The sequence below is a fragment of the Arvicanthis niloticus genome, chromosome 4, assembly GCF_011762505.2.
Source record: "Arvicanthis niloticus isolate mArvNil1 chromosome 4, mArvNil1.pat.X, whole genome shotgun sequence".
In the NCBI taxonomy this organism is placed as follows: Eukaryota; Metazoa; Chordata; class Mammalia; order Rodentia; family Muridae; genus Arvicanthis; species Arvicanthis niloticus.
Genome location: NC_047661.1, coordinates 69,993,480 through 70,010,792, shown reverse-complemented (window position 1 = coordinate 70,010,792; position 17,313 = coordinate 69,993,480). Strand labels below are relative to the sequence as shown.

Below are 17,313 nucleotides of genomic sequence, written 5' to 3'. Positions count from 1 at the left end.
CCTCAAAAGTTAAAGGAGAGATTGGTGACAGAAATAAAGAGGGAAGTCAGTAAAGAGAATGAAGCGAGGACTGGGGAGGTGGCTCAGTGTGGAAAGGCCACTGAGACTGAGGGCCTGAATTCAGCCCTGGATAAAGAGAGAACCGACCTCTGCAATTGGCCCTCTGACCCCCACATGCAATTGCAACACATTCATGTGTGCATGAACACATACAGGCACTCTAGTGTTGTGGGATGTCCAGCACAGAAGACTGCTTAATTATGGGTTTAAAGCAATAGAAAGTCTTTATTAGCTGGCCAACGACTGTACTAGGTATTCTGGGATCCCAATGTAGCCCTGAGTGTTTCTTAGGGTGAGCTTCTTTTTTTTTTTTTAACTTTTTTTTATGAGTTTCACATCATGCACCCCAATCCCAATCATCTCCCTGTCCCTTTATATCCACCCTCTGCCCTTGCAATCTGCTTCCAAAATAAAAAAAAAAAAAAAAAAACAAAAATAAACAAAACATAGAAAAACATCTCATTGTGGAAGCTGTAGTGTTTCTCTGTGTGTCCTGCAGTATACTCAGGGTGAGATTTTTTAAGCACAAAAAACATGTCCTGGCCGGGCAGTGGTGGCACACGCCTTTAATCCCAGCACTTGGGAGGCAGAGGCAGGCGGATTTCTGAGTTCGAGGCCAGCCTGGTCTACAGAGTGAGTTCCAGGACAGCCAGGACTACACAGAGAAACCCCTGTCTTGAAAAACAAAACAACAACAACAACAACAACAACAACAAAAAAAAAAAAAAAAAAAAAACAACAACAACAAAAAAAATGTCCTGGGTTAAAAGTTAAAAAGAACAGTTAGCCAGCAGCAGAAGTACAGAAACTGAAAGACAAGGTTAGTAGATTTAGAGACTTTCCCAGAACTATGGAGTTTGATGGATTAGGCCTTTGTTTTGCTTTTGGCAGATGGTGCTGAGTTTCACAGCCTAAAGGACTCTTCTGCCATGGAGCCAGGTGTGCTAATGTCTGGGGGCTTAACAAGGTTTTGAACTCTATTATACTAGCGTGCAAACATACACACAAATAAATGTAAACTATTTTTTTAAATAAAGTGAACATATTGGGGATTAAAATTACACTGGTTGGCATAAAGAATACAACGAGAGAGATGAGCTTAAGAGATGGCTCAGTAGTCAAGAGCACTGGCTGTCCTTCCAGAGGTCCTGAGTTCAATTCCCAGCAAACTCTAAACATGTCTACAAACGTCCTACAGAGGAACTCTGAGGCCGATTCATTGTGCATCAGCTTGTCCAAGTGAGATGAAACACTCAAACCCAGGCTGCATAGTAACGGATTAGAGGGGCCAAGGATGGTAAACACCTGAGACTGATGGTAAGCGGGTTCCCCACAGCTCCAGAGGCTGCTAGAACAGATGAAACTGTACTGAGCTTAGGACCCCCGGAAAGTATCCAGCATGGTCTTATGTATCATCTTGGCACTTACAGAGTTCTTGTAGGCACTGAGCCACACAGTGCATGTGGAAGCTAAGTAATTCTTTCGGCAGGGTGCCTCCTGCCAGCAGGGGCCCTTGAATAAGAGCCACCCCAAAGCAGCAGCAGCTGCTGCAGTTTATTGGCCCATACTTCTGTGAGGTCCACCAGATCTGGAAGTGTGACCAGAAGTGGGGTGACATTACAGTCTGTAAGGTGATAAGACAGGACAGACTTGCAAATGCATTTGTCTAATTAAGTTCAAGTTAAAGAAGTTGAAAATGGGCTCTCATAATTCAACGATATTAGTATAAAATAATAGTGGTGTAGTATAAAAGAATCAGTTCTAAAGCCACCAGTGAACTAGCTCCTGTCAGCCATTGCTTTCCCGGTTCCCAGCAGCCATGGAACAGGGTGGTCCCACCATACAGGAGTTCATTGAGATGGTATAACATTTGAGACTGAGTCTCACCCCCAGGCTATCCTTGAACTCACTATGTAGCTAAGGTGACCTTGAACTTCTGATCTCCCATCTCCATCTCTCAAGTGCTGGAGTTGCAAGCACGCAGCATCACACTGGTTTAATAATACCATTCATGTAAAGTATAAAAACATGCAATGTAAACTGATACGTTGTTCGGGACATGTATGTGTGTGCTCCAAGCATTCTCTTCAAAGCTAGAACCCTTGCCTTGTATGTTTAGGTTCCGGGTTCTAACCCCAGCACTACAAATAATTTCAATAATGGAATCATACACATATTCTGATTCAGGACAGTGGCTGCAGATGTGGGGCACATGTACATGGGTGTATCCACAAAGGCTTTTAGCTGGATCTGTGAGCCTTAGCTATTTACTTTAAGTGGTTTGAAGCAAACATAGAAAAATGTTCAAATTCAACAAAACATATTTGAATACTTGTTATTTTCTTACTTTTCTATACAACTAGAATATTCCAACACTAAAATAGTTGAAAAAGAAGAAGAAAAGAATTTAAGAGAGAGAATCCAAGAAAAGGAAGCCAGCTGCTTATAGGAAAGGAAACTGGGTTAGTACCAGTCTTTCCCAGGGCACGGCTGAGGGCCCCAGACAGTGCAGCAGTGTCTGCGGGGCTCAGAGAGAATGAATGACCCAAGAGCTGCATTCATTCATTGCCAAGCAGCAACAGCCTCAAGCTGAAAGAATGCTGAAATACATGAGCCAAGAGCCTTTGAAACCCAACCAACTAAATAACGAATCAAATACAAGATGCAAGGATGAGGCCAAGCTTAGAGGTCTGCTTGTGAACCCTGAATTCAGAGAACTGAGGCTCAACACGCATGCACATCATGGCAGCAAACAGAATGTGAATAGTGAACACACCAACATTCTAATATTAACAGACACAGTCGTCAGAACATGGCAGAATAAGGCAGGGGAAACAAGAGAAAACGTGAATTTACTATTTTTCCCCATCTTCTTGGAAGAGTCCCTATGTAATTATATAAAATGAAATATGCTAAAGAGTTGAGGGTTTTTTTTTCTTGCTGGATTTTTTTTTTTTAGAATTAATATTTTCAATATCTGAAATTCAGTCATTTGTTCATTTTTCTCTCTAGGTACATACAGATAAAATTTAAATAGAATTTTTATAAATAGTGTATATCATGGTCCCATGTTTGTACCTTTTGTTCTGTGGACACATCTCACAGTCTACTTAATTGATTCTCTCATCTCTTCGTATCCTCAGGACACTGGTTCTTAGGCCCTTGAAGAATACCAGAATCCACACCACTCCTTTCTATGAAATGTAACGTTTGCATATATATAGTCCACGTGCATGCTCATGTATGCTGTTTGCATATATAGTCCACGTGCATGCTCATGTATACTGTAGAGAACCACTAGAGTTCTCATAATGCTTAGTACAATATAATCCCCACATAAATGGCCATTGGACAGTATTGTTTGGGGTGATAATAATAAGGGAAATTTGATATTCAATATATGGAAAAATGCATAACATTTTAATCTACAATGAGTTGAATCTGAGTATGTAGAGCCCTCTATTGTAGAGGACCAAATACTCACTCAGAGAGAATCCCAAATGATGTTCATCAAATGTTTGTTTCTGGATGCTGAGACAGTGGGAAGGTGTCTTAGTCGGGATTGTATTGCTTTGAAGAGACACCATGGCCTTGGCAACTCTGGCTTCTCCAACAATTTGGAGTCTCCAAGGCAATCCAGTCTTCACCTTCACAGCTTCATGCAAAGACCACTCTGGGCCTCCACACAGAAAATCCCTGACACATGCCTGGCCTTGGCAGCTTTCCTTAGCCATAGAGGGAGACTCCACAACCCCTTTCTTGTATCTTTATAAAGCCAGAACCATGTGGCCGAAACTGCCAAGTTCTTGCTAGAGCTGGAGCATGCCCCCTCCCCCCATTCAAATGAAACACCAGCTTTCTGTTTTCAATGTTTTTCTTTACTGCTTAAGCTTGACTGTCCTGCAACTAGCTCTGTAGACTAGGGTAACCACCTGAGATCTTCCTGCCTCTGCCTCCCAGATGCTGGAATTAAGGGTGTGCGCCACCACACCTAGCCCTAGACTTTCCTTTAATTCCTTTTCACAAGTCGGAAGCTAAGCTGGGTGGAGTCTTGCCCTGAGGTCCCTTTGTTCTATTTAGCAACAGCAGATAGATAGATAGATAGATAGATAGATAGATAGATAGATAGATAGATAGATAGACAGACAGATAGTTCTATTTAACAACAGTATATATATATGCATATATATGCATATAATATATTATATATTGATGTGTTTGTAAAAAGATAAAAAGATAAAGAGAATATGTTCTATAGGTGTGTGGAGAGGTATGGGGGAAGGGGATGTCTCAGTGGGCCCATGCCAAGGCATCTCTTCCCCCTGAGGGACCAGTCACACACCGGTATAGTATAGAACAGAGTTTATTCAGGGCATGGGGAGGAGAGAGTGGAGCCAGGAGGGTAGTAGAGGCAGAGAGAGAGGGGAGGAGAGAGAGAGAGAGAGAGAGAGAGAGAGAGAGAGAGAGAGAGAGAGAGGAAGAAGAAGAAGGAGGAGGAAGAGGAGGAGGAGGAGAAGGAGGAGGAGAAGGAGGAGGAGGAGGAGGAGAGTAGAGGCACATGGAGAAGGGGAAGGGGCAAGGGGACAGAGGGATCAAGAGATCAAGAGATCAAAAAAGAGAGGAGGGGGCAAACAGCCCCTTTTATAGTGGGCCAGGCCCACCTGGCTGTTGCCAGGTAACTGTGGAGGTGAAGTTTAGGCAGAATACTAACATATATTTACTTTTAATCTCCTTGAGCACTGAACTTAGCTCCGTTACACTTCCCGATGCCCCTTTCCTCTTCAAACTGTACATTTTGTATTTCTGCTTGCTCAGCTTGCTTCTTTTCATTATGGATCTGCATAAGACTGGCCACTAATAACCCTGTGACACAGTCAATGCTGGGCTGCTTGAAAACTCTCTGGCAATGCCATTCATCTAAAAACTCTTCAATTCTACCTCAGGAAGACTTTTTTCAAACAAGGGCACAAAGCAGCCATATTCTCCATCACGATATCATAAGAACAATCTGTAGGCCACTTACTAATGTCTTCTCTGAAACCTCTAGAGCTGGGCCATCATAATCTACATGGCTCTCAGCACCACCACCTTCCCTGCTTCTCCTAGCACGGCCCATTGTGCCCCAGTTAAAAGGTTCAACTGCTTTCCTCATCTAAAGTCCCAAAGTCCGCATTCTGGCAACAAGAATCATGGTCAGGCCTGTCACCGCAATATCCCAGTCCCTGGTACTGGAAAGCCCAACCAACTCCTTTTTATTTTTTATTTTATTTATTTTTTTTTTTTTAAGAAACTCTATTTTATGCAAGACCAGGAGCTAAACTCCAATTGCATGAAGAAAACCACAGAGTCCTTCTGAACAAGCAACCTATGGCACCCCATCCCCCTTAGCAACATCCAGTCAGGCTACAACAGCAGGACCAGGGTACATAAAGATAACCTAAAACACCCTGCAAAGAATAGATAACCTGACCATCCTGTTTGTCAGACAGTTCTGCCCTCGAGTTCCGTTCCTACAGATTACACCAGAAATGCAGTTTTTAAAATATTAACTTGCTGACCTGTATGGAAATTCCCCAAGTTTGTTGTAACCACAATAAAATCCCTGAGCCCCTAGACTCAGGACTCTCATTCTGACCCGCTGTGATGGGGACAATGAGAGATCTGGCTCTAGAGCTCTAATAAAGACCCTTATGTGTTTTACATTGGAATTGGCTCCTCCGTGGTCTTTGGGTACCCACAGCTTTGTTGTTTGTTTGTTTGTGGTTTTTCAAGACAGGGTTTCACTGTGTATCTCTGGCTATTCTGCAACTTGCTTTGTGGACCAGGCTGGCCTGTAACTCTGTCTCCTGAATACTGGGATTAAAGGCGTGCACCACTATGCCTGGCCAATGGTAACTCTTATACTTTATAAAATACTAAAGGAAAGCATTTCATTGGGGCCAGCTTATAATTTCAGAGGTTTAGTCCGTTATCCTCAAGGCAGGGAGCATGGGGGTACCCCAACAAGGCCATACCTCCTAATAGTGCCACTCTCTGGTGACCAGCATTCAAATCTATAAGCCTTTGGGATCCATTCTTATTCAAACCACCACAGTAGGGTTCCTGTTTGTCTGAGTTTTGTCTGGCCCTTCCCACTCTACCTGCACTTTGCTTCCTTTGTCGATGCTGTTACTCATGGCAGGGGTCAGAGTCCTGAGTGTTGCAAAAAAAAAAAAAAAAAAAAAAAAAGCAGAAAAGGTGGCACAAACCTGTAATCCCAGGACACTGGACCCCAGCACACTGGATCCCAGCACACTGGATCCCAGCACACTGGAGAAGCAGAAGCAGGAGGGCATCTGTGAGATCAAGATCAGCTTGGTCTACATAGTGAGCTCCAAGACAGTCTGACCCACTCACTATGTAGCTCAGGCTAAGCTTGATTTCTAATCCTCCTGCTTCAGCCTCACAAGAGCTGAGTTAACAGCATTCAACACCATACCCAGCCTGTCAGTTACTTCTACAAGAGTGAAGTAAGACTGAAGAAATGTCTCAATGGCTAAGAGCGAGCACTTGTTGCTCGTGCAGAGGACCAGGGTTCAGTTCTCAACACCCATCTGTAACTCCAGTTCAAAGACACCCAACTCCCTCCTGTAGCTTCCACAGGCACCAGGCACGTATATGGTGCGCAGACATACATGCAAGCAAAACACTCAGACATAGAAAATAAACCTAAAGAAAAACTTAAGAGATCAAAGTATACTATGTTAACTAGGAGTCTGTCTCCTGTGACCACCGTGTCCAGGAGATAGTACTGTAAGACGGAGCTGAGGGACAGTAGGATGGAAAGAGGCAGACATTCGTAGCCCAGACACTGCTAGCCTCACTTCAGCGATCTTCCTGCCCCACCCTCCCAAGTCCTTGAGTTGCAATTGTAGAGTGAAAAATTATAAAGGCCATTTTATGAAATATGTGTAGATTTTTCGCCTTACAGAACTCGGAACTGAAAATAAGATTTCAGGCCTTCACATTCCAGGTGAAGGACACTTGCTGGATTACATTCCCCAAGCCTCGCCCAAGGCAGGAAGGCATTCCTGACTACAGATAAAGATGCTACCACCTAGGTGGGGCCATAGCCCTATAGCAGGAAAAAGTAAAGATAGTAATCTGAAATGGCAGGATAGGACACAATAGCATGGTGAAAACCACATTTTTGAGAAGAATGAGTGTGCAGAGTGATCTCACATGACTCTAGATCATTTGAGCTAGATTCTCTGAAATGTTCCACTGTTCTTGGTTACCCCTCCCTTGGTCTTCCCAGTGCTATGTTCAAAATTTGTAAAACAACCAATCATGTGTAAGCGCTCGAAAATGCCTTCCTCCCCCCACCCCATGCTATAAAAGACCCTTTAACCCACCACTCGGGGCCAAAACCCTGCTCTTGGAGCTAAAGAGCTTGTCGTTTTGACCGCCGGCTCCTCCCCTAATAAACCTCTGCTGATTGCATCCAGGTATGGTTCCTTGTGATTTTTGGGTGGCCGCAATGTCCTAAGACTTGAGGAAGGGTCTCCGGAGTTTGGAGCTCTTCACAATCAGGAGTCACCACAGCTGGCTGAGGTTCACTTTGAGGTAAAAGCAATAGCTCTTGTTGATCAACTGGACATGAGAAGGGGTGTTGGCATTTCCTCTAGGCTCTACCCCACAGTTACCTGGCAACAGCCAGGTGTGCCTGACTCACTATAAAAGTGGCTGCTTGCCCCCTCCTTGCTCTCTTGCTCTCTTCTTTCTTTTTTTTTTTTTTTTTTTTTTTTTTTTTTGGCTTTTTCGAGACAGGGTTTCTCTGTTAGCCTTAGCTGTCCTGGAACTCACTCTCTCACTCTGTAGACTGTAGACCAGGCTGGCCTCGAACTCAGAAATCCGCCTGCCTCTACCTCCCAAGGGCTGGGATTAAAGGAGTGCGCCACCACCGCCTGGCTCCTCTTCTTGCTTTCTTACTCTCTTCCCCCTCTCTCCCCATACCCCACCTTCTTTCTCCACATACTCATGGCCAGCCTCTACCTCTTCTCTCTCTCTCTCTTTTTCTCTCTCCCTTTCTCTATCTCTACTCCCTCAACTCCCCTCCCCATGCCCTAAATAAACTTTACTCTACACTATACCATTGTGTGGCTGATCCCTCAAGGGGAAGGGATGCCTCAGCATGGGCCCACAGAGGTACCCCCTTCCCTCACACCGTACTGTGCCTCCACCAAACATACCCTTTCCTCTTCTCTTTCTTTTTATAAAACACAACAAGGGGTAAGGAAGAATTCAGGAAGAATCCTGTGACTAGACTTTGTGCAGGCTAGGCTTTTATGTCTGCTTGACACAAACTAGAGTTAAGCTGGAAGAGGGAACCTCAATTGAGCAAATATCCCACAATATTGCCCTGTGGAAGAGCCTGTGTGCATTTTCTTGATTGATGGCTGATGTAGCAAAGCCCAGCTTACTGTGGGCAGTGCCACCCTCAACTGGCAGCCCTGAGAGCTAGAAGAAAGCAGGCTGAGCAAGTTATGGAGAACAAACCAATAACAGCACTCCTCCACCGCCTTTCCACCAGGTCCTGCCCTGACTTCTTCGGTGATGAACTGGGATGCATAGTAGACATGAAATAAAACTTTCCTCCCCAGCTAATATCCAATATATACAAAGAACTCAAGAAATTAGACTTTAAAATGGGGTACAGAGCTAAACAAAGAATTCTCAACTGAGGAAACTCGAATGGCCGAGAAGCACCTAAAGAAATGTTCAGCATCCTTAGTCATCAGGGAAATGCAAATCAAAACAACCTTGAGATTCCACCTCACACCAGTTTCCACCTCATACCAGTCAGAATGGCTAAGATCAAAAACTCAAGTGATAGTAGATGCTGGAGAGGATGTGGAGAAAGAGGAACACTCCTCCATTGTTGGTGGGATTGCAAGGTGGTGCAACCACTCTGAAAATCAGTCTGACGGTTCCTTAGAAAATTGGACATAGCATTACCTGAGGACCCAGCTATATCACTCCTGAGCATATACCCAGAAGATGCTCCAACATATAACAAGGACATATGCTCCACTATGTTCACAGCAGCCTTATTTATAATAGCCAGAAGCTGGAAAGAACCCAGATGTCCTTCAACAGAGGAATGGATTTTAAAAATGTAGTACATTTACACAATGGAGTATTACTCGGCTATTAAAAACAATGAATTTGAGAAATTCTTAGGTAAATGGATGGAACTAGAAAATATCATCCTGAGTGAGGTAACCCAATCACAAGAGAACATATATAGTATTCACTCACTGATAATTGGTTATTAGCCCAGAAGCTTGAAATGCCCAAGATTTAACTCACAGACCACATGAAGCTCATGAAGAAGGAAGACCAAAGTGTTGGTGCTTCGGTCTTTCCTAGAAGGAGTAACAAAATACTCAAGGGAGCAAATATGGAGACAAAGCGTGGGACAGAAACAGAAGGAAGAGCCGGGCGGTGGTGGCGCACGCCTTTAATCCCAGCACTTGGGAGGCAGAGGCAGGCGGATTTCTGAGTTCGAGGCCAGCCTCTGAGTGAGTTCCAGGACAGCCAGGACTACACAGAGAAACCCTGTCTCGAAAAACCAAAAAAAAAAAAAAAAAAAAAAAAAAAAAAGAAACAGAAGGAAGGGCCGTCTGGAGACCATTCCACCTGGGTATCCATCCCATGTGCAGTCACCAAAGGCAGACGCTGATGAGGATGTCAGGAAGTGCATGCTGACAGGAGCCTGATATAGCTGTCTCCTTAGAGGTCTGCAAGAGTCTGACATATTCAGAGGCAGATGCTCACAGCTAACCATTGAACTGACCAAGGGGTTCCTGTTGGAATCTAAGGATCCAAACCCATGGGAAGCGCTCTTTCAGAAATACCCACGGAAGAGAATCGCTGCAATCGCATGAGGTTTATTAGATGAATAGGTGGAATAACAGTAGCCGGTGCACCAGGGTCCTCCACTCTCAAGTGAGAAAGAGGCACCCCAAGTGACCAAAAAGGATGGTATATACACAAAGTTCACAAAGACAGTCAATTGCTTCTTAGACAATAAAAGAGATTTCAAACATCCGCAGCCTCCAACCCAATTTACAACTAGGCTCTATCCTAATTTACATCTGTATCTTGCTCCTGGGAGAATTCCTTTTAAGTGACTTCCGTTTACCCAGGTGTTTTATTGTCTCTATCTTGGGTCTTTTGTGCTTTTGAAATGTTATTCAAGCCCTTGGAATGCACCCCAGGGGCAGCTAACACTTGAGTGTAAATTGAAACTCTGAACCTAAGAATCTTTCAAGTTGAGACCTAAAATTTCATTTTTACAATTTATTCTCACATTCCCAATGGAGGAGTTAGAGAGAAGACTGAAGGAGCTGAAAGGGTTTGCGGCCCCATGAGGAGAGCAACAATACTAATGAACCAGAGTTCCTAGGGTCTAAACCACCAGCCTGGGAGCACACAGGGAGGGACCCATGACTCCATCTGTACATGAAGGGGAGGATGGCATTGTCGAGCATAGGTGGGAGAGGAGGTCCTTGGTCCCATGAAGACTGGACACCAAGTGTGGGGGAACTCAAGGGTGGGGAGGTGGGAGTGGGGGGTAGGTGGGTCACATCCTCATAGAAGCAGGAGGAAGGGGAATGGGATAGGGAGCTCCAGGGCAGGAGTGGGGAGGAGAAATGGGGTAAGTGAATAACATCTGAAATGTAAATAAAATATTTAATTAAAAAAAATTTCCTCCCCAAGTTGCTTTTGTTCATGGTGTCTTCTCATAGCAATGAAAATCCTAAGACAGATGAGAATGCCTGAATAAGACAGCAAAGAACACTAGGACAGAAAATATGGGTTTGGGATATGGTAACATTCAGATACTTCCACGTGAGAGTGCATTTATCCTTTAACTATTGAGTACTGGCTACATGGCAGATCCTGGAACGACACTATAAACAAGACAGAAGAAAATCCCCCCTCATGGAGACTACATTGTAAAGAAGAAAATGACATACAACATTTTAGAGATCTATAAATGCTGTGTCAAGAAACCAAGCAGGATAGTGGCATGGGCCTCTAATCCCAGCTATTGAGGAAGCTGAAGCATCACAAGTTCAAGGCTCACCTGGAAAACCTCAAAAGATCCTGTCTCAAGGTAAAACTTAAGACAAAGAGTGAGGGTACAGCTGGGTAGGAAAGTACCTCCTGAGCATTTGTAAGGCCCTGAGTTCAAGCCTTAGTACACAAATAAAAGAAAGCAGTAGGCGGGCATGGTGACACTCCAAGTGAGTAAAACACATCTGATAAGACAAGTGGGGCTCCTGCAGTGAGTCGCCATTATGTTTCTGTACTCATGGTATTTATAGGCTCCCAGTGGCCCTCAAAGTACATCTCTAAAGGTTGCTAGGAAACCACTTCCTTTCTTTCTAACTTTGCCTAAGGAGTATAATTTGTATGGAGGTTAAAAAGTTAGAGGTTTTCTCAGTAAACGGTGGTAAGGTACACTTATGAACACCATCACCTAGTCTAGCAGGGAGAAGTGCCAAGACGATGAGGTCACACATCATGTTAGCCCTAAGTAAGCCTAGCCCAGTTACTGTCATCATCATCATTGATGTCCTTGTGGGAGGTCTCTCTGTGAACATATCATCTGGGCCTAAACAGAGCAATTTATTTACTGCCTACATGTATGTCTGTGCACTACTTGTATACAGTTTCCTGGAAGGCAGGAAGAGGGTGTCAGCCCTACTCCTACTCCTGAACTGGAGTCACAGATAGTTATGAGCCACCATGTGTGTGTGCTGAGAATCAATCAAACCTGGATAAGATTTTTGAGCAGAGGACGAATGTGATCAAATATATTTGTTAAAAGACTCACTTTATGGGAGAGTGCACCTGTAATCCCTGCACTGGAGAATTGCTGCAGATTCAAGATCTGGGCCAGTTAGGCCTGTAAAGTGATCTGTCTACAAGTAAGACTCACTCCTGCTGCTGTATGGATATAAAAGAGACCTCCATCTGACCTCCATAAAGGGACCAGGGGCAATGCTTAATTTAAATGGGAAGTGACCATGGTTCAGGATGGTGTAATAGTGATTGAGGTGGTGGAAATAAGAGACTGAGTCTGGATGCATTTGAAGACTGACCAGCAAAAAATGTTAAGTAGAAAAAGGAGCCAGAGGCAGCTCCAGATTTCCAGACTCAACAGTGGGGAGAATGGAGTTGGTGCTGAGGCAGAGGGCCATCAGGAGATTGGATTTACACATGTTCACTTTGAAATGAACATGCTTCTTGCTGTGTTCTTGTCCCTTGGCGAACCTATTTATGTTCAATACTTAAGCTGACATCTTGATTGTCCCCTTGAGTGGATCTGGTGTTGACTAAGACAGGTGCCTCTGGATGAGTCTGAGAATGACTCCTGGAATGATTAACTGAGAAAGGAAGGCCCTCGGCCAAGTAAGCAAAACCACGAGCAAATCCATCCAGTAGTATCCAAGATACAGAGAGTTCCAGAGGAGAAGTGGTACTGCTTTTGCATTCTGGCCTTGTGCCGGGCAGTGGTGGCTCACGCCTTTAATCCCAGCACTTGGGAGGCAGAGGCAGGTGGATTTCTGAATTCAAGGCCAGCCTGGTCTACAGAGTGAGTTCCAGGACAGCCAGGGCTAAACAGAGAAACTCTGTCTCAAAAAATAAAAAACAAATAAGCATTCTGTCCTTGGCTCCTTGTGGGTGAATGCATCTAATCTATAGCTGTTACTGTTACTGCTACCCTTCCCTGACATCAGACTCCAGCTTCTGGGTCTGGAGAAATGGAAGAGCAGTACTGGCTGCTCCAGGATAATGTATACAACAGTACACAGACATACATGTACGAAAATGTACAAGCAAAACACCCAGACACATGACATGTTTAAAAAATGAAAAGAGTCAGGCATGGTGGCGCATGCCTTTATTTCCAAGGGAGGCAGGAGCAGGCAGATCTCTGAATTCAAAGGCAGTCTGGTTTACCAAGTGAGTTCCAGGACATCCAGGGCTATCCAGAGAAACCCTATCTTGAACACACACACACACACACACACACACACACACACACACAGAGTTCCCAGCTTCTTTTTGATTCTTTGTTTTTTATTTTTAACACAGGCTATGCAATTCTGGATGTTCTAGAGCTCCTTGTGTCAACCATGTTGGCCTTGAACTCACAGATCTGTGCCTGCCTCTGTCTCCCAGGTGTTGAAATTAAAGACATATGCCATCATGCCCCACTGTTCCAGCTTCTTTAAAAAAAAAAAAAAAAAAAAAAAAAGTATGTATGTGTCTGTATGTTGGTAAGTGTATGTCCATGCAGGTGCCTGCGGAAACTAGAATTACAAGCAATTATGTCACTCAACATAAGCAATTAGGAACTAACTGAAGCCAGATCCTTTGACAAGCAAGCAGTATATGCTCTCAGCCACAGTTCAGCATCTACAGAGTTCCAGTGTGGACTGATGACCAGCAGCTCTCCAGGAATGCTCCATCCCTTCTGCACCAGAATAAGACTGCAGGGACATCCAGCCTTCTGGACTGAGCAGCTACTAGGTTCTAAGCCTCTACGTCCAGCATGCAAACAACCATTGTTGGACTACCCAGCCTGCTTCAGGGAAGACAATCTTGTAAGTTCTCTTTGTAATAACTATTCATTCCATCACTTCTGCTCCTCTGCAGGACCCTAATATGCCATCTAAACATTTCTGACTCCCAGACTACCAATCCAGCCCATCCCTCTGAACTCCAGGTGTAAGTATACAACTTCATGTGACATCACATGACCAAACTAAACTTACAATATTCATATATCTTCCTCTCCATCAGCGGAAAACATCTGGTGGTGCATAGTACCACCATTCTGGTACCCAAACATCTTTGTCTCCCACTTCCATCAGATCTACCCCATCTCCACTCACAAACCCACCCCTTCTCACATCTTCCACCTGTTCCACCCACCTCTACAAAGACACTCTATACATCAAGGTTACCCTGGTTGCTTTGTTAGAAATGCCTTCAGAGCCGGGCGGTGGTGGCGCACGCCTTTAATCCCAGCACTTGGGAGGCAGAGGCAGGCAGATTTCTGAGTTCAAGGCCAGCCTGGTCTACAGAGTGAGTTCCAGGACAGCCAGGACTACACAGAGAAACCCTGTCTCGAAAAACCAAAAAAAAAAAAAAAAAAAAAAAAAAGAAATGCCTTCAGAGTTTATCTCATTTTGCAATCCCCCATGTGTTTATACAATCATGTGTTTATTTCCTGCCTTTTTCACTAAGTTGTGAGTTTCATAAAATCAGATGATACCCCCTTACACTCTTTCTTTCGTATCCTCTGTTAAGCCTTGTACAAACTAGGTATCACATTGTTTTGGGTGGGTGTGGTTTTATGTACACACAAAAGAGCATCAGAGATTGATGCCAGGTATCATCCTTAATCACTCTTCACCTTATTTTTATGAAACAAGGTGTCTCCTGAACCTACCTCCCCAGATCACTGGACAGCCTGGATGGCAAACCTTAGCCATCTGGCTGTGTGCTTCACCCGCATTGGGGTTACAGGTCTACACTGCCATGCCTGTTTAGATTGTTTGCATGTTTGTTCTTAAATACACAGGTATTGGGGATGGACCTCCCATCCTTATGCTTATGCAGCAAGCACTGAGCTATCTCCTCTCAGCCATCAGCTCCTCTCACCACCTCTCTATTGTAATGGTTTCGAAATATAGACAAGTGTTCCTGTCCTTGGCTCAGCCCACCTAGACTTAGTAAAAGAAGGGGCCTGAGCTGCAGCTCTTTGGGGAATGAGCAAAACATCCTCGGGTAAGTCACACCTCGGCTGAGCCCAGAGGCTTGTACTGTGAAGTGTAGGCACTGATTTCTGCCTCAGAGCTGCCAGAGGGAACAAATGAGCCTTGGATTTGAAAAACAAAATTTTAAACTTTTAATGCTAGATAATATAGAGGGTCTTTCAAAAGGGATTTTACTAGGAATCTAAAACAAAAATGGAAAACAAAAGCTGATGCGAGGCTGGGGAGGTGGCTGGCTAGGCTGTTAAAAACCTTCATTTGCTGTCTTATAGAGGATCCCGGTTAGGTTATTAGCACCTACATGCTGACTCACAGCCATCTGTAACTGCAGCTCCAGAGGCTCCAACACCATCTTCTGGCCTTCACAGAACCAGCCACACATGTGGTACATATACATAGATGCAGGCAAAACACTTATATGCAAAAAAGTAGATAGATAGATAGATAGATAGATAGATAGATAGATAGATGATAGATACATGGATCTTTTATAAATACTGACATATGTATTTTGCCCTCATGCCACACAATATTCCAGGTTCCAAAGAAAGACAAATTAAGCCACTGACGGCTTTGACAGACACAATTCATAGACAACTCCTAACCTCAGTTCCAAGTGGTGTAGACACTGAGGCAGGGCAGTGTGAGACCCTCCCTAGACAGAAGGTGCTGGGAAAGCCAGCTTACCAAGACCTGCAGCTGGTCCTCTGGCCTGCTCAGTTTACTCTGTCAGCCTTTTTCTTACCCCACACTTCCCAAGGAGCTCTAAGTGCCCTGACCTTGTCTTAACTGTATTTGGCCCTATGGGACTTCTCTGGCTTCAGGCCCTGAGGCAAAACCAGACTGCCACTAAAGTTTCTGGCCTCCATAAAAATTCAACTTCCTCCACATAACTCTAGGCTTGAACTTAGACCCTCTAACAACAGGCTTTTAAAAGCTTAGTAATTGTGGACACAGTGATTCACACTTGTAGTTCAAACCCTCAAAAGGCTGAGAGTTTAAGGCCAGCCTGAGCTGGGGTGCAATCCTAGTCAAAACAAGACATCTGGATGGGGGCAGGGGAAGGGTGTGATGCCATGAAAATTAAAAGGATTATAAGAGACTTCTGTGAATAATTATATGCCAAAAGTGGGGGGCTGGTGTAGCCAAAATGGCCAGGTTATATAGAGACTCTGTCTCAAAAAATGAAAATAGAAAGATGAAGAAGAAAGATAGGGAGGAAGGGAAGGAGAAGAAGGAGAAGAGGGAAAAGGAGAAGGAAGAAAAGGAAGCAACAGCAGCTGGATGTGGCGATGCTCATTGCTCATTTATAACCCCAGAATTCCCAAGGCAAAGGAAGAAAGACTGTAGGCTGGAGTGAGGCTGAGCGGTCAGCAGAGCTATGTAATGGTGAATTAGTTAAACTGATTTGACTTCTGGTGAGTCTCATGCACTGCTCCCACCCAAGAGCTCTCTGGATTCTTGAATGAAAGACACACACACCAGCTAATTTTGATATGCCTTGACTAGCTCAATGGCTGGTCATTTCTAAACCTCCCAGCAGCTAGCAAACACTCCCCTCCGGTACTCCTGTGTTAATATCTTTTAAAACCTATACTTCATCTCTGCTACTCCAGAGCCAATAGGGGAAGGGCCCCTAGGGCCACGTTCTCAGAGTCTTACATGCCGGTGGGCCTTTATGTTTCATCTTCCTGTTTACCCGTATGACGATTCTCCCTCCTTCTTCCCCCATCTCTCAATTCCTTGCCTGTGCAATCTAAAAGTCCTGCCCCATCTCCCTGCCCAGCCATTGGCTGTAAGGCAATTCTTTATTATCAATGAAAGCCCAGCTGGGATTAGGGACCCTTAGGTCTGGAAGTGAGGCTTTTGGGAGCCAAAATAAGACAGAGCATTAGAACCAATTTCAGACAGAACTATATAGCAAGAGCCCAGGTTAGGTAAGAGTACAAAAGACCGTTTCAAAAAAAAAAAAAAAAAAAAAAAAAAAAAAAAAATATATATATATATATATATATATATATATATATATATTCACTATTTCATGATTTGCATGTCATCCTTGTGCAAGGGCCATGCTGATATTCTCTGTATCGTTCCAATTTTAATACTGTGCTGTTGAAGCAAACACAACCCTAAAACATTTTGAAACACATAAGAACACCACAACATCATCCTCCTGTTTAAGTGTTTTGTTTTGGGTTTTTGGTTTGGTTTGGTTTTTGTTGTTGTTGTTGTTGGTTTGTTTTTTTTTTTTTTTTCCACACACTAAGCAAACCCTCCATGATTTGGTCATTTTTGGTCATTATACATTGCATACAGGTGTCAAGTTGACTGGACCCTATGAAATACATATAGTTATTTTATGTTGGAAATAATCACCAAAAAAAGAGCAAAATAGACAGACATGGAGACA

General features: G+C 43.9%; 1 non-coding gene across 1 annotated transcript; it reads right to left on the bottom strand.

Annotated features, from left to right (window-relative positions):
• Window positions 1-16,921: 16,921 nt before the first annotated feature.
• On the bottom strand, window positions 16,922-17,027 carry LOC117707926 (U6 spliceosomal RNA). Its single transcript, XR_004606671.1, has one exon. It is a non-coding gene; the product is annotated as a U6 spliceosomal RNA (small nuclear RNA).
• Between the last annotated feature and the right edge of the window lie 286 nt (window positions 17,028-17,313).